A 25,914-nucleotide genomic window follows, 5' to 3' on the forward strand; every position below is an offset into this window, starting at 1 on the left:
GACCCAAGTTGGCTGACGTTCTTCCCAGGGCGGCGATGGCACCTGGGAGGCTTGTGGCGTGCGAGTGTGTGTATATGACTGTGTGTGTGTATGTGCGCGCGCGCGCTCACGCGATTTGGGGCGTGTGTGTGTGTGTGTGTGTGTGTACCATCGCACCGTTTGTTTCTTGGAGGCTTTGGGCTTGGAGAGAGAGGAAGCGAGCCGGCTCTTGGCTGCTGGTTTGGGATTAGCAGGGGCAAGGGAAAGGGGATCGATGCCTGTGGGAGATCTCTGGCCAGACTCACAGGTGCGGGGGTGTGCCCGTTTAGACCCTGAGGGAGGGACGCGGAAGCAGGCTTAAGGAGAGATGAGAAGTTGGGGGTGCTTTTTTTCCCCTTTCCTGGCACTGAGGGAAAGGAGAAGAGGAGAACGAGTGGGCTGGGTGACCGTGGGAGGCGACCCGGGCGGTCAACAGGGCGCTATCCAGAGGCGGCGGTGCTGAAATGCAGGGTGTGCCGGAGCTGGCTGCGGGCACACGTGTTTACCGGGAGCCTGAGGATCGCTGAGCTCTTCTAGGGCTCTTTAGTGAAAGCCACATCATATCGGCAAACACTGGGAGAGGTGTCTTACACTAAAAATATTCTCTCTAAACCTAAAAGGTGCGTTGAACTGGGTCCGCTTATTAAAAACCTCACAAAAAGAATACAGAATTACTTTGAGCCAGGGGTAGGCACATGTATAGGATCCGAGGAGAGGGTCTGAGAGGTAGCCATCCTTTCCTCACCATCCCCTCAGCTTTGAAAGGCGTTTTATGAGGAGCTAATACGTACTTACCTAGGAAATAAAGCCTTTTTGTTAAGCATCAGGGTAGAGCAGAGCATCTCTTCAGTCCTCTAAAGGAATATCAGACAGAGCATTGGGAATACTGTACTTTCACTTTCTTTTGCTTCTCATGTCTTCAGCCTTGTCCTTCCTTTTCTTTCCGCTCACATTTCCTCTAGCCATTTTATGTGGGTGTACTGTAGTCCTCCCACTTGCCCAGATGGGGATGGACTTTTCCTCTGGAACTTCTTGGCTCTAGGAATTTTTCCTGAGCCAGGAGACACTCCGCCTTCTTCCTGGGGCCAAAGATGTAGTGAATCCTGCTTGTTTTGGGGTTTGCGAGAAGGACAGATTTAGATAGAAAACCAAGGATTCTGTCTTGCGTCTGAAGAGAGTTTGGTAACAACGATAAAGGCTTTTATTAAGTCAATGCTGGCCTGCCAGTTCTTCATGACTTTACAGGATAGAATATGTGGGAAAAGGAATGGATTACAATAGGGAGGTTTAGACCGAGAATAGGTGAAAAGAGACTTTTGACAGTAGTGACTATTTGCTTGTTATTGGAACTGAGGAAGAAGACAGTATCTGTCCATAAAACCTTTTGAGTGTCCATTAGTCACATGTGATCCAGAGAACAACGTGGAAGGAGGAGGTGGTATGCTCACTGTGCAAAAGTCTTTGTTTAATTAGGCAAGGAGCTTATAACCTAATAAAGGATCTATCACATGTGCATGTGAAAAGGAAACAAGAACACAAAATATAAACTCAACTGTTTTTTTCGTACAATCTGTTATGAGAATCTTAGAGCTCATGATAAATATTATAATCGATTTTTGTAGAGTAGTTTCTAGTTTACAAAGCCTTTTCATATGTGTTGTGTCACATTCCTAATAGCAAACTTACAAGAAAGGCACCGTTCTCTCCATTTTACAAATGAAAAACAGATGTTCACAGGCTAAGGGACTTTCTTAAGTGGCTTAAGTGACATGGAGAGCATGCGGCAGACTTGAGACTTTCTGAGTCCACTTGCAGAGGCCTTTGAACTGTACCAAACGCGGAGACAAGGGCTCACTAAACTGCTGACTGCATAATTCCATGACCTCTATTTTCTTCAAACATATACTAATAGAGATTGGAAGCAAATGGGCCATCAACTAAATGAGATTCCTAAATATGCATTTCCTTAAGAGCTCCTTCTCACTTCTAAAGAAAACAATTACCCACAAACTATTTTCTACTTTTAAATGGCTTTTTAAATTTCCTCTCCAACAATACAGAAATAATTAATGCAATAAAATTATCAACAGTTTCTTTAAGTTGCCTGAAATTTGTAATGGAAACATTTTTTTAAGACCTAAACAGAACTTTGGTGTTAGACACTTTTAATAGAGCTGTATTTTGAAATGCAGTTGTTAACCAAAGGAAAAAAAGACTATCAATGAAAAGAGAGGTGGCATTCAGAACTAAAAACTCACTACCTCTGTAAAGTAGTCCTTGTATGGTTGTCAATATTTGTAAAATATTTTAAAATGAAATTTCCCCTTTACTCTGAAAGGGGAGTTGATATTATTCCTATTTGTGGCTATAGAAACATATAGTAAAAAAATAACATTTGTATAGAGATATCTGAAACCTATATACTTTACTGTAATTAAAATGTTTTCAGGGCTAAATACAACATTTTTGGAAAAAGTAAACCCATGATCTAACAATGTTTTGTTTCATGGGTCTACCTTATTACATAAGAAGATAATGTTATGCCCGTTTTTTTAAACATGTACTTTCTTAGTTAATACGTATATAGAGATTCTATTTCAGTTTAACTCCTTTTTATATTTACATGGCTAAATTTGTCAATGAACCTACCACTGGGAAATCAGATAGCAAATTAAATAGAAAAGTAAGAAAACAACTGATCAGATTAGTTTTGCCATAAAAAAAAAATTTAAGGAATTGAGGGACTTGATCACAGCAGAAATGTATCCTGTTTCTTGATGGTTGCAAAATCATTGGATTTCCCAGTTTTTCTATTTCAAAATATTTTTGCTTTGAACCACTGGGTCTTTTGCAAAGAGACACGATCCAGTTTGTAACTCCCAAAGGTTAATGAAGATGGCTCTCTCTATTTGTTGTGGAAGTGGAAATGCAGCCCCTGTGCTACAACTAGAAGTCAAATGAAAAATGAGTTTGAGTTGCTACTAATATGTAGAGAACTGTCAGAAATCGAGAAATTGTTTAATATGCTTGCAATGTCTATTTTAAAGGCACACATTTACTCCATAATAGTTGTTAAGTAAATAAAAAAAAATAAGTGAATGTATAGACTCTTGTTCCAGCTAGAGGAATCAACCACACACAAAGGCAGAGGTGGTGAGACAGACAGCCATGACACATTAGAACTAAGAAAAGTTCAGGATGGTTCAAGGAGAAAGGGAATGAGAGATAAAACTGGGAAAGTAGGTGGAAATATGATAAATTATGAAGGCTTATAAGTCATGTTAAAGAATTTAGATTTTATCAAAATTAAATGGATAATCTCTGCGTTGTGTTAGGCAATAGATGTGAAAGTAATCTATACATGACTGAGAAAGAGAATGAAAACTCAGTTTTGAAAGTGTTTCCTTTAAAAAGATTCAAGTCTAAATTTTATAATATTGTCTCCTCAGCCACCAATAGTGATCCCTTAATACATATTTAATGATACTGTGAAATATACACTTTTTAGTACAGTTCTCGTTCATTTCTAAAGTGTTTAAAATCATCCCAAATTGCTCAAAAATATCCTAAGGACACAAAGGAATGCATTACATATTTCTTCAACACCAGCTCTGTTTTGTTTTTAAACAATAACACAAATTTTGGTCAAAACAAAGACATTTAAAGTAATTATTTAGGATTTGATATAACAGACTAAGAACTGGGATATAGGGATTTATTTTAGAGAGAATACATTATTTCTTCCTATGTCCCACATCTCAATATATGCAAATGTAGGATCAGTTTACAAGGGATGAAGTTTTCCATTGCCAGTGGTTTTCCAATTATAATCATTCAGTTGCACGGAATGCATTTGCTGCTTTTGGATACAGTTTGGCAGATAGCTTCAGAAATATTTTAGCTCAAAAAGATGCCAACAGCTTACATGGTGGTGTGACTCAGGCCATCCTCCTGACACCGAGGCCATCCTCAGGGACACATCCTCCTCCTCTATAAACTGTGCAGCAACGGCAGATGTTACAAACTCTATCAGCCTCAGCATCTTCCCTGTTGTCATTTTAATAATGGAGCTAAACTGATTTGAAATTCTTTACACACCACTACCATTAAACTGTTTTCCATTACATCTATTGCACAGTTCTCTTAGGTCTGGACAAGTGAGCCAGCCAGGACGATTCTTGTTATTCTGGGGATAAGGGAGTAAGAACAGCAGGTGGAAGAGGAGCAAGACTCAAAGGTGGGGATGGTGGCCGCTAAATAGCACTCTTTTTCTACTCTTTCTCCAGCATCATGTTGCCTCTACATGGGTAGCCATGCTGCTACATCTTTATTCTTTTATTTTTTTTTACATCTTTACCTTCTTTAATATTTGTCCAACAGTAGGAGGGCAAGTGAAGTACGGCCCCTAGATAACACTAAATACATATAGTGCTTCCCTTGTTCCAGTCTCTTAGGTCAAAAACCTTGGGCTAATGCTTGATCCTTCTTTCTTTACATCCCATCTGTGTCAGCCAGTGTTTTGGGGGCTCTCTATCTTCAAAATATAACGAGGACCAACCACGTTTCCCCATGTAAAACCCTGGTATAAGCCACTGGCATCTTTTTCTGAATTACTGGCCCCAATGCTCAATCCTCAACAAAATAGCCAAAGGGATCCTTTTGAGATGGAAGCCAGACATAAGTAAGATAAGTTTGTTCCTTTGCTCAAAATCCTCCAGTGGCTCCCCATCTTATTCAGAGATAACGTCATTATAATGGCTTACAAGACCTTCATGGTCTGCTGCCTTTCCCCATCATTGTTTTTATTTCTGTATTGCTCTTTGAAATAAAGAAGACTTTTCCTTTTTTAAATGACTTTACTTATTTATTTATTTATTTTTATTTTCTGAAATGGAACCATTGTACATTGTTCAGGCCATATCTATTGAAGGAAGAACCAAGTGAAAAATTATACTGCTATACAACCCACCCAAACAGTCAATTAAACAAATAACTACTCTGATGGGAAGCTGTTCTCACCTAGGTTCTAAATGTACCCCCTTTTACTTCAGTGGGATGGCCCCTCCTTGTTCAACTATGTTAGATTTGGTGACCTCCATTCACCCTCGTGTGATTTCCATGATTTTGTAGAATTTGGATCATGTGTCCAGTTCTCTTTTCCACAGGCTTACTAGTCTGAAGCATAAGGACCATGGAGATCCTTTCTTTTGACACTTGTATTCAGCTCTAACCTTTTCAGGGGTCTCAAGAATATCTCTGCTCTTTCTATAAAGGTGTGGGTCTCGATGACCTTGAAATTTATTATTATTATATAATTTTAAAGCCTCAAACAAGTGACATTTCAGTGTGTGTAGGGGATGGGTTTTCCAATGCTTTATTCTTCAACATTTTCCCAAACCTTCATCTTTGTACCTAAAGAAAGGTGGAATCCTCATTCCATGGAACATTGAGATTAAACTACATCAATAAACTGTTCGTATTTCTTTTGAAATATTTATGTACTGATAAATATTTAGCAGTATGTGGTTCATCACATGGCCTACAAGATTTTTAAAACAAGGCAAATTTTTGCAAACTTAGGGATTATCACTATTATGAATTAAAATTAAGAAAGACAAAAAACCCAAGACATAATTACTTCAGTTATCATGAACCACTCTTGCTATGCACAGTTTAAAAATTATTTACTTGTTATGCCCCAGGGAATTGCAGTTTATGTGTTGTGTTTTTAAAAATATATATATTTTATTGATTTCCAAAAAGAAGGGAGAGGGAGAGAGAAAAACATTGAACATGAGAGAGAATCACTGATCAGCTGCGCCTTTCATGCACCCCCCACTCCCCGCCCCTGCCACTGGGGATCAAGCCCACAACTCGGGCATGTGCCCTGACCGGGAATGAAACTGTGACCTCCTGAATCATAGATTGATGCTCAACTACTGAGCCATTCCAGCCAGTTGGGAATTGAAGTTTATAGATAATATGTGATTTTCCCATGCTGTGAATCATGTTACAAAGCACGGGTAAATATCTCAGAAACTAGTAAAACACTGGCATTCCCTATTGCTTTATTATTCATCTCTATATGGAAATTAATAAACTAAATAGCTATTGATTTGAGAATATAGTCTCCTTTAGCCTTTGTATTATCATTTGTATATAGTGTGATTGATTTAAGCCAGGATCAGCAAACTCTACAGCCTGCTGGCCAAATGTGACTTGCAAGCTAAGAATGGCTTTTATATTTTTAAATGGTTGAAAAAAATGTAAAAGAAGAATAACATTTTGTGACACATGAACATTTTTTGAAATTCAAATTTTAGTATTCATAAAGTTTTATTCATATACCACCACACTCATTCACACAAGTATCATCTAGGGCTATTTTCATGCTACAACAGCAGAGCCAAGCACTGTGACAGAAACAGCCTGGAATGAGAGCCTAAAATATTTACTATCTGGTTGTCTACTGAAAACGTTTGCCTATCCCTGATGTAACCTACCTCTGGGGGTTGGAATGGGGAGTGAATCTAAAGGATTCTAAAAATATAAAGCGCAGTTGAAGTATATTATCCAGAGGAACTCTTTAAAGAACAATTTTTCAATCTAAACTGAATCTCTGAAAAGACTCGTTTGAGCAGCAAATGTAGTTCCAATTTTGTAACTGTAATTTTTCTGGCTGACTTAAGAAATGGCCGTATTCACAATGGGGATGATTTTCTCCCGTCTGGCTCACACTGGACATTGATTAGCCCCTCTGGCTAATGTTGGATGCTTCTCTGCGGTTGAACATTAGATATACTTTTCCTGATTCACAGCTACCTATTCTTTAAATCTAATGTTTTATATGCCTTCATATTTGAGGATTTAAAAAGAATTAGCACACCAATTGCGTCCGGCTTTTATAGGCTGTGCTTGCAGTTACATCTCGTTTTCCTGCAGCAGCTCACCATCTTCTGAGCTCTGACAGCACTTGGTCTATACCTCTCTTAGGGCATTTAGCACACTGTGCAGTGGATTGTAGCTATTTCTGTCCCACATTTCATATTCTCTATCAGTTGTAGACCCCTGCCAGGGTTGTATGGCTTTTTAAAAAAATATATTTTATTGATTTTTTACAGAGAGGAAGGGAGAGAGAGAGAGAGTTAGAAACGACCTTTCATTCCGCAGGCCGACGCTCTATCCACTGAGCCAAACCAGTCAGAGCAGTTGTATGGCTTATTGTATCTCCTAAGGTGCCTAGTACAGTGGTCTAGGCACATGGAAGATACTAGATTTATTTAGCAAATGAATGGACGATAGAACTGTTGGGAATATTCTGAATGTCAGAGTTTAGATAGCACAGGGGATCAAGAATTTGGGAACCAGGAAACACAGAAAAACAGATTCAAGTAGGACAGAGTCAGAACACAGGACAAATAGCAAACACTCAGTGACCTCCAAACTGAGATGATTGTTGCCTCAAGGTAGGAAGGTGGGTGAGTCCTAGACTGGAACTTATCCCAGAGTATAGCCGGCCCAGATATCCACAGTGAGAACCGGCAAGTCATATTTGAGGGCGATCGCGTATGTGTCTTGGCAGGAGTGAAAAATGAGAGTCAAGGATGAAAACTGTTTCCCGGATGTTTTATCCAGATCTATAGCACATCTAGAACAGCTTCTCCATGAGGCAAAAGTGGTTTGAGGATGGCAGGGGAACTAAGTTTTCTTTTTATTTACTCTTCGTTTGAAAAAGGTTTCATGTCCGTGGCACCTGGCAAAGGGGGACTTGGTATGTTATTTACTCGACCTCAAACAAATGAACAAAAGACCTTGGTTTGTCCGTTAGACGTTTTCATTTTCAGAAATCACAGAATCTCCATTTGAAAGCCTTTTCAAAATTCATGCAGATGCCCATCCAGTCGTGAAATCTCTTTAAAACGTCTTCACAGATGTGGGTCCAAACTCCGCCTGAGAGCTTCCCGGGAACACACTAGCCTCCAAAGGAGCCAAAGAGCACTTGGCTCAGGGTTACTTTTTTCAAGATTGTTCCTTCTATTGGGCTGACATAGGCCTTCCCGAGACTTCCATGTGTTGGCCCAAGTTCTTTTCCTTCAGATCCACGGAGCAGGTCTAATCTCTCTTCTGTTTGAATAGCTGAAGACAGTTACTCTGTCCTCCTCCCCCAGTCTTCTCTTTAGGCTTACTAAGACCCAGTACCTTCAGCTGGACATCCAGTGCTGATGTTACTCTTCATAACATCCTCGCTCATCTTCCTGGAATGGATCTTTATTGTCTATATCCCTCTTTGAGTGTTATATCCAGTTCATGATGCAACATTCTGATGTGGCCCTACTGTGCGCTATCTTATTTATGATTGGACTTGGCTTACTGTATTTATGGCACTGTGTCTACCTCTTTCGAACTGAATCTGGTTATGTTACCTGCAAGCGATGGGTACCTGCATGCTAAAGAATCCTGACATTCTGAATTATCAATCAATTTGATAGATGAAGCTGCTAAACTAATCCTATTTATTTAAAAATCTGGCTGGTTAAAAACAAAACAAACAACAAGAAACCCCTGACTGGTATATCATCAAGGTGTGGTATCCTCTGGAACTTTGCAGTCAACCACATGCTTAATTATTTGAGATGATGTCAACCACACACTGGAGTGACATGTTGCCTTTAGAATAAGAAGGAAACTTTGCCGGTTCCCGGTCAAGGCTGAAACTGGAAGTCTCGGAATTCTTGAGTTACCAAGTTCCTTGATATTTCACTGCAGGGACTGATCTGTTGTAAATGGGTTCTGTTGTCCATGTTTAAAGGTCCTGGTTTGGGACTGAACTCTGAACTTTCTTCCTATCTTGTCTAGCTCCTCCCTTCATGATCATGCCATTAGCACTGCCCTTTTCCCAGGGCTCCCATGAGAGCGACCAAAGTGCTCTCTTTCTTTTCAGTGGAGAATTTGTCCCAACAGAGTTGGGTGGTATCACATTTAAGTTGGGGGCATTTGGAATCTTTTTAAAAAAGTCAAATAACAAAAAAGTCATTTTTCTTCAAGAAATTTCCAAACACACGCAAAAGTAAACAGAATGATATAGTGAACCTCAATGTACCTGTCACCCAACTTCAATAATCAATTCATTTCCAATCTTGATTCACTGGTACCTTTAACTACTGCCTGCTTTATATTCTCTTGCTGCAAATCCCAGACATCCTCTTGCTTCAAAGTGAGATATTGTTAGCTAGTACATAACTGTTTCTGTCTATAGGACCTCCATGTATGGACTGGCCTTTCTCCTTCCCATTTTACATTTGTTTGCTTGACATTTTGAGTTGAAGATGAAGCTGGTATAGGGACAGTGTCTAATTTCCATCTTGGAGCAACACAGTAATGATTCCACCCCAGTCGACAGTGGGTGACACGTTAGCATTGGCGTTGCCTTTAAAGGAAGGGATTTATGGCCTTTCCCATCTTTCTCAGGTAATGGGGGTCTCTGAGGCTCCCCTTCACAGTGGACTCGCGCTGGACACAATGGGCCATTCTTCAAGGACTTCCAACAATCAGGTCTTTATCCCTTGTCATTCAAAGCCATGAATGTCTGTGTTATAAGGTGTTCCTATATACATCAGTGGTTCCCAGTCTTGGGGGGCTTTGAACAACCAGGATTTCCACAAATCAGAATAATGGTCTGGAAACTTTCTAGTATTTCTAAGGATATGCGTCCACCCTCAGGATGGCACAGGCTACAGGCTACGTGTCAAGTTTCTGGGCTTTTGCTTTTACTATTATCAGTTTGTTGTGAGGTAAGCTCATGCCAATCAGGAGTCCTGCTTGTGTTTTATTTGATAATTAAAAAAATGAATTTTTTTCTTTTTCTTCATAAGAGGAGGAACATAAACGAATTCTATTTAGTGACAAGTTTGGCTCCTGCGGTAGCATTTGAGTTTTGGGCTTCTGTTTGGCCTGACTTTAACCTCTGTAGAAAATTAAAATAAAAAAAAAACCTTTTTATTGGTCCCTTAATCCTTTCCTTGGGCTGTTTTAAATCAACTTTTCAAAGTGTATTGTCATGCAATTGTGTGATCATTTGCATTTAAATGTAGTGAATAAAGAACTCCCTGCTGATCCCTTTGGGGATGGATAGGCCCGCTATCCTCATTTGCCCAGCAAATCAAATGGCTCTGAATATTCATAAAAAAGGGCTGGAATGACTTCTCCATCTGGAATGTGCTCTTCCCAGCTGCACTTGTTTTGTTAAGATCGGTTCTTCAGGTTTTATTTGTGGTTGTCTGGAACTCTGACTGTGCACCGGGAAGACGCGGTGGGGAGCTGGTAAGGACAGTCTCAGAAGTGAGTCCCACCCCCATCGTGGCCATGGGGTACTTTAATGTGGTTTTTCTGCCATTGATCCCCTACACTTGCTTCAATCCTCCACTCAATACAATCTATAGTAATTTACACCACACATTTCTTTTAGATGCAATTTGTTTATTTCTGTCTATTGTGGTAAAAAATTATTCATTTTTTTTAAAGAAATGCATAAAGACATTGTGTTTGAGCGTTGGCCTGTGTTTCTCAGTAGTTAGAGCATCAGCCTACACACCAGAGGGTCATGGGTTCGATATCTGGTTAAGGGCATGTTTCTGGGTTGCAAATTCGATCTCCAACCCTGATTGGAGCAGGTTCATCCTCTCCAATAAATAATCTCTATCAACTAACACATGACCTAACATTCACTGAGCACTTACTTTGTGCCAGGCACTGTTTTAAGTGCTCTCCTTGCCTTGCCTCCTTTAATTCTTAAAACAATCCTATTCTCATTCTCATGAAGCTAATGATCAGAGAGGTTAGGTAACTTGTGCCAAGCCACCCAGCAAGTGCCTGTGGGCAGAAATGTAGACCCACATGCTCTGACTCTGGAGGTCACAGTTTTAACTACTGCCATATGCTGCCTTGCTCTGTGGGCCCCTAGGCTCTGTGGTAGAGGCGGTGGGTTTGTGTGCAGAGAGGCCTGCACTGCTCTTGGGGATCCTGCCCAAGGCAACCAAAGGTGGAGGGGCCAGAGGACTCTGCAGACCACCAGAGAGGCCTGTGGACAAGTCCGGAGGACAGAGGGGGGTAATAGGAGGGGGTCCGCTCAGATCCAGGAGCCACTGGAGGGAAATAGAGGAAGATTGGGAACAAATCAGGAAAGGTCCTGGGTAATGACCATGAAGTAGCCACACTCACCTTTTTGCTAACTTAAAGGCACAAAGTCATAATGGACAGATATAAAATTTCCCCCTTGTTTGCATTGTAGTTGGCAAGAGTGTCTACAGATTAGTCAGTGCCTCCCCACCCCTCACACACACTATAAAATAAGTATGATAATAACTACCTTGTTGGGCTCTTGTGAGGATTAAATGAAATCCTGTGAATACTATACTGTAACACCACCTCCTTTCACAACCTGGCTCTCACCTTGGGCCCCAGTGCCTTATTGCTCCCCTTGCAAAATCATAGATCCAGACCCTAAGCCTAAGTGATGTCTATTTCACCAAACATTTTATGAAGAGCTAGTAAGGGTTACAGTGTAAATCAACAACAATTTCCAAAATGCCCTACTCAACTCTAGGGAGAGGAAATTTGATGCTTCCCCTTATGGCTGCAAGTTATCTCTCTTCCTCTAGCAACTGTCCCTTACTTCCCCATATCCTTTCCACAAAATGCCCTGGCTGCCCCCCTCCTACCTCCTACCCCCAGCCCCTGCATTTAGCTTCCTTGATCCAGCTGTCCCTCCATCACCTTGCCCACCTCTTTAAATCTCTTGGCCGGCCTAACCAACTCAATAAGCAGAAGCCACCACTGCTGGTCAGACTCTGCCCAACTGTGGTTCTCCAAGCATGTTGATGTATGTGGCCACATATATAAAGGTCATAGCCATACTGTCACATACGGTGTTTTTAGCAAACTATCTGGCCCACAGTAAGTGATGGATAAATGGGGGTAATAGTTTTTGCCAGTGTCTGTCCCGTGATGTCTTGCCTGGGCCAGCACGCAATCACCCTGGAGGTCTGTTTCCGCTGTTGGTGGAGGACTTGGGAAATGGCTCAAAGGCAAAGGAGAGTGGATGGTTGCCATCTAGAGATGCTGTGAGCAGGCTGGGATCTCAGAAAGGCCTGTGCATGTGGACAATACAATGAGCATCCAGAAGTCACCGGGGCGGTGGTGGCCTGTCCAGGACAATGTGCTCTGCTCCTTTTTGTAATTGCTGGTGGCTTAACTATCAGTGAGATTAGAGTGACTGGCAAAGACATCCTGCCCATTCCTCATGGACAGAGCACCTTGTTTAGATGTGAGCCCCTGGTAGGTCCTGCAGGGTAAGGCTAGAATAGGCTATGCCTCTAATCTCCCTGCAGAAGACTCAGCTCTTGCTGCTGCTGGAAGGATCTAGGACAGCAGTCAGGTGACTGCTCATTGTCTTTGAGGGCTGGCAAGAGAACCTTGGTTTTGGGCCAGATTTTTGTGCCTGTCCTCACACATCACCCACTGGAACGGGTGATGACTTAGGGTAAAAAGAGGTCCAAAGAATGGAAAATAATCAGATTTGTAGTTGGAAGAGACTTCAGAGGACATTCAGTTGCTTACTGGATAGTTTTCACGACGGAGAGCTCATTTCCAGTCTGTTCATTGCTGGACAGCTTCATTTGTTAGAAAGCTCTTGGTCATGAGCAGATTCTGTGTTCTTGTGACTTTGGGCTGTTTGTCCTAGCGCTTTCTTCTGAGAATGTCAACCAGGCTTTGCTATTCCCTAGCATCTAGATTGGGAATTTTGAACACAGGTCTTATTCAAATGTATAATAATGCCACCTTTCAGACTATCTCCACCCAACGATTTGAAGCACTGCTAGAGGAAGGGCTGGTGGGTAACAGGTTAACAAGTTATTTCTGGGCATCTCTAACATAGCTCATCTGCTTTGCTCCCCAATCAGTCTTTATCCCTACCCCCTTCACAGCACTATCACCCCCTGACATAGTTTAGGGGATGTTTATTTGTTTATTGACATCTCTTCTCTAAGAATATAGACTCCTTGAGAGCATAATCCTGTCCTGGTTGTGTTACTCTGCCCTGTATGCCCAGTGTTTAGAACAATGCTGGAACATAGGAAGTACTTGATTAATATTTGCTGAACAAATTAAGAGCCAAAGTAGGATAGTGAGGGTTCCAGATCCCTTTAATTCATCTAAGTGCTCCAAAGAAGGACACACTGTTTCCTTGAAGGTCGACTGGTATGGAAGCAATAGTTTTAATCCTGGAGTCCAGGACTTGGGTTCATCACAGTGTTGAACTCATTGTCTGGGGGATGTATAAGCTGGATATGTAACTGCATTGGGGCTTATTTTTCTCATCTACAACATAGAATCGACATTCTTTGCCTTATTTAACTTCAGAGTTGTCCTGAGGATGAAGTACAACCACATGGGAGAAAGAATTCTATAAATCAGAAAGCACAATATAAATATCAAGGTCATTACTATTGTGATAATGATGATTGAGATGGTATAATTTCACTATAGTAAAAGTATATTTAGCCTGAGAATGAATTTATCTTCCACTTGAAATGAGTTAGTTTCTGCAGCAGCTAGGGTTCGTGTGATTTCCAGATGCTCCCTATGAGTTGACTTACCAACACCACCAATACTTACTCAAGTGTCTACTATGTGTAGGCATTAGTCCAGTTGCTTGAGGTACATCAGAGAACAAAACAGAAAAAATCCCCCTCCTTCTCGGCACTTACAAGTCTAGAGGAGGCAGAAAGACAGTAAATAAAATAAAGAATTATGTAGTCTGTTAGGTTTACAAGTGTCAAGGTGTAAAATAGAGAAAAAGAAAAGCAGGATAGAGGAATAGAGAGGATGTGGGGGAGGCAGGAGGGCATTGCAATTTTAAAGGGTGATCAGGGGAGACCTCATTAGATGGTGACACTTGAGCAAAGACTTGAAGGAGATGAGGGATTTATCCACATGGATGCTGGGGAGCAGGCTCTCTAGGCAGAGGGAACAGCCAGTGCAAAGGTGAGGACTTCCCTCAAATGCCCAAGAAAAAAGTAAACCCCTGTGTCTAGAGTAGAGGGGGATGGTGGTAAATGAGGTTAGAGAGATATTGGATGGTGGATCGTGTGGGGTCACATAGGACATTTTCAGGACTTTGACTTTATCTGGAAGGGAGAAGGGGAGCCATCTGAAGGTCTTGAAGAGCAGGGTTACATGATTTGCCTTCCACTGGGTTATTGTGACTCCCGTGAGAAGACCGGAACATTGGGGCTGAGACTAGAGAGGGAAACCGGTTAGGAAGTTACTACATGTAATCTAGAGGAGGAATCATGGCAGTTTGGATCAGGGAGGTAGAGGTAGGAAGAAGTGATGGGATTCTAGATATATTTTGCAGGAAGTGCCAGTAGGATCTGTTAATGATCTGCTTTGTTGAGAAAGAAAAAGGAATGAAGGATGAGCCAAGGTTTTTGTCTTGAGCCAGTGGAAGAATGGAATGGACATTGACGGATGTGGAATGACTGTGGGAAGAGCAGGCGTGGGAGGGAATATCAGGAGCTCAGTTTTGGACATGCTACTTCTGAGAGGATGGTTAGACATTCAAGGGGAGATGTTGAGTAAGCATATACCAGCATGAGCCAAAAATATAAGTAAATGAATAACTTGGGAGTCATCAGCATATAGTTGATATTTAAAGCCACAAGACTGGCTGAGAATACAGAGGGAGGGAGTGTCGTTAGAGCAGAGGTCAAGGACTGAGTCCTGTGACACTGCAGCATTTAGGGACTGGGGAGATGGGGAAGAGACAGCAACCTTGACTCTAAAGAGCAGCCAGTGAGGCTGAGGAAAATCAGGAGCGTGTGTTGGCCTGGAAGTCAAGTGAAGCTGGTACTTCAGTGGTGCAAGACCAACATGTCAAACATTGTTGGGAGGCCAACCAAGATGAGCACGGAGAACTGATTGTTGGTGTCTCAAAGCAAGATTTTGACAAGAGCAAATTTGCTGGAATGATTGGGGCAGAAAGTAGACTGGAGTGAGCATAAGAAGAGGAGTGTGATTGGAGAGAGTAAATTTAGATGGCGGATGGCTAGAAAGGGACGTGGGTCAAGAGATGGTCTTTGTTTATTATTTATTTAAATGGGAAAATAACATCCTGTTTGCATACAGTACTGACGGGAATCACCCAATGGATATAGAAAAACTAATAGTGCAAGAAAGAGAGGAGAAGAGTCTTGAAAGAATGTTCTCAAATAGGCAAAAATGGAGGAATTGGCCTTGCCAGGGAGCACCGAAAAATTCATCCATAGTAGCAGGAGAGAAAGTGAGACTATGGAGCCATGTGCCAGTAGGTGGGTTGATGTGATGGTGGAAGTATGAGGAAGTTCTCTTCTGAGAGTTCCCGTTCTCTCAGTGAAATAGGGAGGAAGGTGAGAGTGAGGATCGGGGAGGGGTGCTGGGGTTTGAAGAGGGAAGGGAAAGATGCAAAAGGAGCAGGAACAGAACTCAGCTGAAGTGATGGTGGAGGTGTTTCTCTAAGACACTGTCCTCGTGTGATAGAACTTCCTCAGTGCTGGTCTACGCCGCCACGTATCTGACCTCCCAAACCCTCCTTCCAGATTGCTTGGTCAGGTTTTTTATCAGTTTTAGGCATCCGTTTTGGAATTAAAACGCACGTGTGCATCACTCCAGTGATTGCAGGTTGCGGGAGCTGTCAGAACGGTCATGGTCTTTCCAAACACTGACTTCATAAAAAGTGAAGAGAAAAAAATGTTGTGCTCTGGCCCAGGCTGACCTTCAAACTGGCCCTCAGCCTCACGTGGTTTCTTTTCTCCTTCACGTCATCCGTTAGGAAGGCAGTCCTGCGTGGGTGCGGGGTTCTTTATTTCTTTTGTTTGGATGAGTGTGCCATCCTTTCCATTTCTCTCTGCCAAAGGGACTGGCTTTATCTGGCCAGCCGTTCCCAGCCTGCACTATTTTATCTTTTTAAAAATTCCGCGTGCTCCTCTGAATCTATCTTTTAGACAGCAACCAAGAGTCTTCAGTTTTGGTTTTCAGTATAATTTGTGCCATTACAATTAGACTCAAGCAGTTAGCAAGTATTTGTGGGGCAAGTAGGATGTACCAGCCGGAAATCATAGCGTGTGGGGAGAGCTCTCACATACTGGGTATGATGCCAACAATGAAGGCAGGCAGGGGTGCCATCTCAGGCTCAGCCACCTCATAATAAGGACGCTGAGGACAGGGGGATGGTGACAGGATTAGGGTGCGAAGATGACCTCTGCATGTGACATCTTCTCACCTGAACTCTGAAGTCTATTCCTTCTGGTCATTAAGACCTGCGAGTCTCCCTTTCGATGCTGGCTGGTACCCTGGGCATTTCTGAGTAGCTGTTTTCACAGTGATGTACATGTAGCTCACCCTATTCAGTCACCTCTGACTGATAAGCTACCAATGCAGAAAGCAGCAGTGTTCCCACCTTCTCTCACCATGGCTGCCTGCAGGAACTGCCCCATGCAGTTCATGCCTTCCTAGGCTTGGGGACCATAGAACAACCTTCTTAGTGGGAACGAGTTTCCATGGCATTATTCTGTAAAAGCTCAAGTCTTCTGGGTGCGTGGGTCCTTGGGGATAGTTGAGAGTTTACTTCAAGAAAAAAAGAGAAGTAACATGTTTTTTAATACCTACTCTGCACCAGGTGCTTTTGTCTGCTTTGTTCCGTTTAATTATTACAACTCGGCCCTGAAAAATCAGTTTCAGCCCCATGTTTACAAGATGAGAAGACCAAGGCGGTGAAGAGGTTATGCAGTTTGACGGAGGTCATGTAATTTTAAAATGGAAAAGCCTGTCTTCAAATTCTTTGTGTGCGATGGAAAAAATAAAGATAGTTGTAAAAGAGAAAATTCATTTTTAATTCCCTTGCTTCCTTCTAAAAACAGTGGATCCCAAGGGGTATGTCCTTTGCTAAATAGGGACTGCAGGGTGGAGGATGTAAACCAGGGACCCTACATTGCTCAGGATCAAGGAGGGGGTGCACAGAGATCCAGGAGGCAGAACATTGAGGACCTGCAGTGCAGAGGGGGCAGCATGGGAGGGTAGAGGGACGGCCAGCTGGTGGGCCAGGAGCTTGCTCAGTGGAGATCTGGGAATGAGTAAAATGCTGTGGTCTGTGTGAGGTCACTTCTCTTCATCTCCCAACCCCCTCCAGAAAAAAAAATACCCTTTCTTTTCCTTGTGCTTCATGACCTGTGCTTGCTTTGAGGGGAATGCGATAGTATTGACACCCTAACTCAGGCTTAGTTGAAGAAGAAAGGTTGCCCACAAGGATTGGTGAGCATTTTCAAAGACCATTCTTTTTCAAATATTCACTTCTTGAATATCTACTGACTTCTTTCTCTGTGCCAGGCGTTGTTCTAAAGTGCCAGAAATGCAGTGATAAGCTAGAATGAAGTCTCTGCCCATATGTAGCTTATATACTAGTCGGGAGAAACAGACATTACAAAAACAAACAAAAAAGTGCTATAAAGAAAAAACTATAACAGAGAATTATTCTTAAAGTGTTGGATAGGAATCTTCCTAACGTACCTTTAATGCATGTCTGCCTTCTGAAAAAGAGTCAGCTGAGCTGAGAATTAATGGTTTGTGACATTTGATTAATTACCATGTGTGCGAAGTCCAGCTCTAGATACTATAGTAAAAGAATTGAACAATGGATTCCTGAGGAGCATCTGGTTAATGGGGGTTGGGGGGGGGCGGTTTGGACAGGTTTATTAGTAATTAAAAAAGTAATGAGATACCTAAAATGCTATGAACCCTCCAACACAGTTGGCAGGAGTGTATTTCTTTAGGATCCCAGAACTGGTTCAGAGTGGGGGGAAAACCCTAGACGGACTCCTGCCCTGTGCCCTCACTCTGCTATACCCCTTCCCACCCGATGTTTGAGCGTTGCTTCACCCAACTAAACACGTGTGCCTCCATAATGCTCCGTTTACCAGCCTGTCTTCTTGCTCACAGCAGCTCTTTCTTTGTTCCTAGTAGAAGAGCATAACGGTAGTTGCCTGGTTTCTCATCTCCGTCACTTATACCTGGCGGCCGTGAGTGAGATACATGAACTGGGCCATAGTTTCCCTATCTGCAAACTGTGGGTAATATTGCACCTGCTTCATGGAGTTCTTGTGAAGATCCAATGAATGAATTCATGTAAAGTCATTAGAAGAGTGCCTGGCACAGAGCAAACTTTGGGTTAGAGCCAGCTGTTATTATCCTGGTGTTACCTCAGGGTTTATTATTATTTGGAATGACTGAGCCCACTCTCAAGACCAGCCCTTTGAGAATCTCCCCACCCCCTGAGCAGAACGGCCACCTGTGCCGAGCCCTTGGCACTTCAGATCTGAGATCACAGAAAGAGGCTTGCTCTTACTTGAGACGAATGAGACAATAGTTCAGTGGTAGTGGAGAGGGACCTTAGAAATGGGAAAGATGTAGACATTTGGAGATGGCAGGAACCCCAGGGGAAAGCCCTCTAGTCAGAGAGAATGCCAGGAGCAAAAGAAGAGAAGCTGGTTATTCGAGGCCAGCACTGAAATAGAGGGGCTTTGATCTGTCTGAACATTGAGTGCATGAGGTTAAGACCAAGAGGCCGGTGGGCAAACATGGTAGTTAGCGGACAAATCATGGAGGCAGGTGAATATTGAGGTTGTTGGTGTTAGACTTTACTCTATAGGCAAATGGGGGAACTACTGTGGATTTGTAGGGATCCAGATTTGTTCTCACTATAATTTAGGTGTACAGGTGTAAGGACTCTTTACCCCAGTGATAAATGACTCAAGGCTACTGTATTCTTTGAGTTATCCAGTTTTTATACCACGTGTATCTCTCTTTTAGATATTCCACAGGGATTGGTCAAGAAAACCTAAATGAATTAATTTTGTACAGTACGTATTCCAAATTAAGGGTATTCCATATTTTCTCAATAAGAAGATGCAAATAAATAAATAAATAGGAGTTTCCCATCAAATATACAAACTTTTAGGGCTACAGATGTCACTTAAAATAACATTTAATTCATGTATACATTTACTCTTGAAGACTTAGAGTTATATACTTTATGACATAGTATATTACTTTGTAAAGATTGACTTTCTTCATGCACATTTCATCAGTTTTATTCAAACTCATACAGGCACTTTCAACTTCAATGTCTTCGTCATTACTAAAGTGCAGTTCTGAGTCATCTAATAGTTTTCCAGAGCACAATATCGTCACATTTGCCTAAGTTGTTTGATATAAAGCCCTTTTTGCATCTCTGTGTAATAAAATTTTATCCTAAGCTACAAGCGTCCATTTGCATAATGCAAGTAAAGTTTTGATCTTTCATTTTCTTGCAACTAGCTATTCATCATCTCCACAAGTAACTGCATCCTCAATGGCTATTTTTTATCGTTAAAGAATTTTCAATTTTGTGCAAAATATTGATGCAATAATGTCAAGTGGATAAGGCACAATACATAACTATGTAAATATAGTATGCCCTCAACTATGAAGAAATAAAATTCAAAATAATTACATTGCTGTTAAAAAGTCCTTAACTTTTTAATACATAGCTTGTATGCAATCTCCAACCCTTGCTATTGTGAGGTTATATACTAAGAATAATTATTACACTTGTCTTAAATTTCTTTGCCTTGCTTTTTACCGATTTCAGCAGATGTTTTTTTAGACGCACCAAAACTTAGCATAGATTGTGGTTGTTTCAGGTGTATATAACTTCTCCCATTAGTACTTTGCTGTTTAAAATAAAGTATTTGAAAGGACACCTCAAAAATATTTTAGAGACTTTGCAAGGATTTATACATAGGATTATCCTTTCTTTCCTGAGGGATATTTTTGGACACGTTATAGTTGGATATATATGTTCTCTTCTCTCCCATTGATAATCTAGTCTTGTCATTCCTTTGCTCACACTTGAATTTTTTTCTAGGTGAGATTACACTTTTTGCTTAAAAGATTGTCCTTTAGGTAACAAAATGCTATGGTAGAGTTAGACAAACAAAAAAAGAACACCAAGATTTTAATTCCTTAGTAATGTCCTCCCAATAGGCACCAGGGAAGTCCCTCCCCAGAGCTTCCCTGGCATGATTCAGGGCCTTCCTGTGCTCTCAGCCCCAGGACGTACCCCTCGGGGCCTCACAGATTGGCCTCATGTTCACCTTTTTTTCCCTCTGACTCTCTAACTAGGCACTAGGTATCTTGAGGGCAGAGACTGTGTCCTGTTCACTACTCGGTCCTCAGAAGGAATGAATGAAGCAGTAAGTGCAGCACATTCTCTGTGATAGGTGCATTTCAATATCTTAGAAAGCTGGTACAAATTTCAAATGATGCCATATGCAGATTTTAATGTTTGTTATATTCCAACTATGTACACACATTGAGACAGTCCCCATCTGTTGCCTAAACGAATGGGTGGCCAATCTCAAATGAGAGGTGATGAAAGGAGCCTGCAGCTACAATGTAGAGGCTTTTCTGGGGGAGGAAGGGGGAAAGGAAGAAGAGAAATCCAGGCTCGGTCTGTTTGTTTATATCACATGACTTTGGTTTTGGGATGGTGCCAGGCCATGCCCCTGTCTTCACAGAGTAGGTGCAAGCTCAGCTTGTCTGTGGACTGGTTATCTGCTTTGAGTTTGTTTTATCTCAACTCGACCTTCACCCACCTCCTCCCAAGGTTGTCTTCCATACATGGATTTTTAGATTTGAATAGCTGGTGAACAGTTTTCCAGGAATTTCTGGCCTCTGTGGGTTGTAGGCCATTGTTTCCGCCAACCTCAGCCACCATCAATAGCTCACAGTTTCCACAGGCACAAGCACACTTATATACCCACGGGCATTGATTTTCACAATATTTTTTGGTGCATCTAATCCATGTTTTGCAGTGGTCTTGGTCACAGTTTATATGAAACATCCTGCCTAATATTCTGTTCAGTCACACCTGGTGACTGATGGTACCAACTCCACCGTAAACATCTTTAATGCCTTCCTTCACATTTGTGTTATTCTCTCAGCCAGAAATATCAGCGCCTTCTACCTCAGAGCAAGTGAGAGATAATTTCTCACTCGCTGGATGGGAAATTATTATAGGGCCTAGAACAAACAACTTTAGGGCATAATAGCACAGAGCCTGGAATCAAATGCCTGGTTTGAATCTTGATTCTCCTGTCAACCAGTTGTGTGACCTGGAGCAAGACTTATTTTCTCTGTGTCTCTATTCTCTCATCTGTTAAATGGGTATATAATGGTTCCTACTTATAGGAATTCTGTAAAGAGTAATGAGTTAGAACATGTGATGGGCTTAGAACAGTCAACACACAGTAACTGTCATTTTAAGTGTAGTTATTTATTTTCTATTGAGGTAAAAGTACTATTATTATTATATATGCTATTGGCTCTGGTTAACTACAAGTGCCTGACTGCTAGGACCAGCCCAAATTGTGTTTCCTTCCCAACTTCATCCTCTCATCCCTCTTCCCCTGACCCTGCTTCTGAAAGTAGGGCTTAGTTTTTGGTTAACTTGTACTTTCTCTACTTACAGAGGTTGGGAGAGGGAAGACCCAGGGTCTGTCAATCTATGTTCAGAACAGGAATCATGCGGATGCCTATCCCTTTGGTCATCTGTATAATCAATCTCTCTCTCACTCATCCCCACAATGAATCCTGACCCTTCCTAGAGATTTCCTATCACAGGGAATCCCATTTCACCTCCCTCATTCTCTAATGGTTGGTCCAGGTCCTCCTATCTCTCCCCTGGACCATGGAAGAAGCCTCCCCACTGTCTTATCTACCTCCGGTCCCCACATCCCCCTCCACTGCTCAGACCGCTTCCAGAGTGATCTTTCTGAAACAAATAGCATTGTGCTTCTCTGCTGGAAACCTTGATGGCTCCCTATTGCCTGCACAGTAATGTAAGAAGATACCACCGGGCTTTTAGAACCTCCTGCCACATGACCGAGTGTCATTTCTTTCCTGCCCACTGTCTACTCCAGCCAAACCCTTCTCTTCTGCTTCGTTCTGTTACTCACGACATTTCCTTCCCCAGTTTACCTTTTCTGCTACTTCCATCTGCTACATTTCCGTCTTTAAAATTTAAGGTGAAGGTTTTCCCCATGAAGTCCGTACCCCACCACACTACCCCTCCAGTCAGAATTCTTCATCCTCTCTTATATCCCCACAGGAATTTGTTTATATCTCTCTGATAATACTTAGCACAGACTGCCTTGTGATACCTCTTTTTTTTACCTTTAGTTATTTCAAAATGGCTTTTAGATGGCTAACAAAAGTGATGTGGTAATATTTGTCAAAACTCATTGCATGCAAATTATATCACAATAAAATTGATTTTTAAAGAAAAATACAGTAAGAGCGTAGCAGAGGAAAATTAAACAGGTGGGGAAATTGGGATGAAGGGAAAATTAGGATGGGAAAGTAAATAAAGGCTGGGGTAAAGTTAGTATTAAAAATTCATGTCATAAATTTGCCTCTGAGCAGCCAAAGGAAATAGAGAAATAGAGATTTTTCTAGTTCTGAAACCTGAGAATGTCACAGAAGAATGGAGAAGAGCCAAGCAACACTTAGAGAGATGGAGTCACATTGTTTATTATTATTACTCGCGGGCCCAGAGAAAAATGTCTCTAGAATTCTGGGCGAAGGCACACAGGAAGTTTCCTGTATTTATACCTTTTTACCCTCTTTGTCTCCCAAATATGGGGTTTTCCAGTCCCCTTTGCAAGTTCTTAAAGAGCCCCTATGTGCTGGGACTTTGAGACCTCAACCAAATGCTTGGCCTGGCGCCAGCACTGATAACTTCGTCTGGGGAAGGTTTAATGGCCTCTCTGAAATGGGAGTAGTCTTATTTTCCTTATTATTTAAGTAAGCATTTACAGAAGCCAAAATAGCAGGGTTAAAATTTCAAACAGCAGTTTTTATATAAGATGGATGCTTCAAGAAGAATCTCTCTCATGGGCCCTTATGAAGAGAACACTGATTTAAAGGCCAGCTTTCTTGACAATAACACTACGTTAAAGCCAGTGAGGAGTTGTATGAGGCTGTTTCTTATAACATCTCTTAGTTCAAGTTGCTGGCAGAACATCAAAGTGCTGTTAAGAAAGTTCCATAAGGGACTGAAATAGTGCATGCAGTTCAAGTCTGTAGCTTTCTAATGGTTTGGCTAGATTAGGAAATAAAATTTGAAATAACTATAGAAATGGGTGCACTGCTTAGCCTTAAAAATTCTTTGAATTAATATGAATATATCTCGAATATCTGTTTTGTTAATACTTGAGAGAGTTCAAGGCTTTAGAGTTTGTGGTTAGATCCGACAGTACAGGTGACTTCTGTTACGCATCAAGGGCAGGCCTTTGTTTTTGAATCTGTTGTTTTGTCTCTCTTTATCCCTAATATTCCTTGGGCTGAAGTCACCTCTGTGTGAAATTGATATAGCTTTCTTTCAGTTGGTGTTTGCATGGATATCTTTTTCCATTCTTTGGCCTTCCACCTATCTATGCTTTTATATTAAAAGTGGGATTCTTGAAGATAGTATTGTTTTGTTTTTAATTTAACCTGACATTATCTGTCACTTAACTAGTATGTCTGAATCATTCATGTTTCAAGTGATTATTGATGTGGCTGGATTAAAATTTACCATCTTGCTTCTTTATTTCTATTTGTTCCAATTGTTTTTGCTTATATTTCTACTTTCTCTAGGTTTAATTAGAATTCTATTTTGCAGTTCTATTTTTCTCTCCTCTATTGACGTATTACTTATGTTAGTGATTGCCCTAGGGCAGTGATCTGCAAACACGTGTGTCAGAGGTGACATGCCACCTCATGTTTTTGGTTGATTTTTCTTTGTTAAATGGCATTTTAAATATATAAAATAAATATCAAAAATATAAATCTTTGTTTTACTATGGCTGCAAATATCAAAAAATTTCTATATGTGATACGGCACCATAGTTAAGTTAGGGTTTTTCAAAATGCTGACACGCCGAGCTCAAAAGGTTCGCCATCACTGGCCTAAGGTTTATAATACACATTTAAAAATAACCTGAGTCTACCTTAAAATATTATACTACTTCAAGTGAAATGTAAAGACCTTATAGCAATATTTTCTCAATTTCTCCTTCCCATTTTTTATGTCATTGTTGTTATATATTGTTTTTTATATATTTCACTTTTACCTATGCTGCAAAAATATAACACAGTATTACTTTTCACTTTGAACAGTCAGGTATCCTTTAGGACAATTAAAAATAAGAAAAAATTATTATTTTTCTTTCTTCATTTCTTTATGTAGATTCAAGTTTCTGACCTGTACTACATTGATTCTGCCGAAAGAACTTTTAACATTTCTTATAAAATAGGTCTATTGGTAGTTAATTCCCCAAGCTTTTGTTTGTTTGAAAGTCTTTATTTCTCCCACTCCTTCAAGCTATTTCTGCTGTGTATAGAATTAAGGATTGATACTATTTTTCTCCTTCTTCTTCTCCTCCTCCTCCTCCTCCTCCTCCTCCTTCTTCTTCTTCTTCTTTGCTTTCAGCACTTTTAAAATAGCACTCCATCTTGTTTAAATGGGTCTGATAATGAGTCTTTTGTAACTTTTAGCTTTGTTCCTATAGGTAATGTGTGTTTTGTTGTTGTTGCCTTCAGGTTTTCTCTTTGAGCTTCTTGGATTTGTTGTAGTTTGGTGTCTTTCACTAATTTTGTAATATTTTTGGTCATTATTTTTTCAAATATTTCTTTTGTCCCTTTTTTTGATTCAAAACACACACATATATAATATTGTGGACTTCATATTGTCTCACATCTCTTTCATCTGTTTTTTATTTTTTCTCTTTGTGTTTCAGTTTTGATAATTTCTATTAACCTGTTTTTAAGCTCATTGATTTATTGGTTCTTCTTTTACTTATCTCAAGTCTACTGATAAACCCTCTGATAACATTCTTTATCTCTGTTCCTGTGTTTTTGATTTCTGACATTTTCATTAGATTCTTTCTTACAGTTTTTAACTCTCAGATGAAATTATCAATATGATCTATTGTTTGTTTTTTCCATTAGAGCTTTAATACATCAGTTGTTGTTATTTTAAATTCCTAATCTGATAGCTCCAACATCTGAATCATTTATGACTTTGGTTCTAAGGATTGCTTTCCCCCTTCAGGCTGTGTTTTAATTTGCCTTCTTTATCCTTTGTAAATTTTTTTGTGGAGAGCCAGACATGCTGAATAATATAGTAGATAATGAAATCAATTCATTATATTTTTATGCTTAAAAATGAGCACACCTTGACTTTTGGTAGACCTTTAGTATTGGGGAATTTATATTAATCTAGTCAAAAGGTAGGCTGGGTTTGAAGTCTGTGGTTGCTGTGGTTACCCTTACTGAACCAGGCTTCATATTTCTCTAATGGCAACTTCTGTTTACACGGTGGACTAATTTACAAGAGGGTTTTTGTCAATGTCTGTCCTCTGCTTGACTTCTAATCTTCCTGCTTGGATTTGAAACTCCTTTATCACTGCTACCCAGAGAGAATCTGCCTTCTGCAGCTCTCCCAGCCATATTTCCAGCGATATTCTCACTTGATGCTTGCTCGTGTGGAGAAGGTGCGTGGGGGAGGGGCCATTCTCTGATGTTCTGATTGGCCTCAGCTGAAGACAGTCACTATCAATCTGGACCTCAGGGGTGTGGCTTTGGCAAGTGTTCTTACCCCTTTCCCAGATGTAACCCTGTGATGAACATACATTTCTGCCCCTGCATCAGAGGGAGGGTCCCCCCCTCCCCAATTTCCTCACCCCAGCTTCAGTGACTTTCACAGGCTATTGTCTTGTCCTT

At 41.0% G+C, this 25,914-nt stretch overlaps 1 protein-coding gene across 1 annotated transcript in view; it reads left to right on the forward strand.

Moving 5' to 3' along the window:
• NMNAT2 (nicotinamide nucleotide adenylyltransferase 2) overlaps positions 1–25,914 on the forward strand; it is a 114,645-nt gene that overhangs the window by 1,089 nt on the left and 87,642 nt on the right. The window lies entirely within an intron of this gene.

Source organism: Myotis davidii, unplaced genomic scaffold (assembly GCF_000327345.1).
Source record: "Myotis davidii unplaced genomic scaffold, ASM32734v1 scaffold362, whole genome shotgun sequence".
Lineage (NCBI taxonomy): Eukaryota > Metazoa > Chordata > Mammalia > Chiroptera > Vespertilionidae > Myotis > Myotis davidii.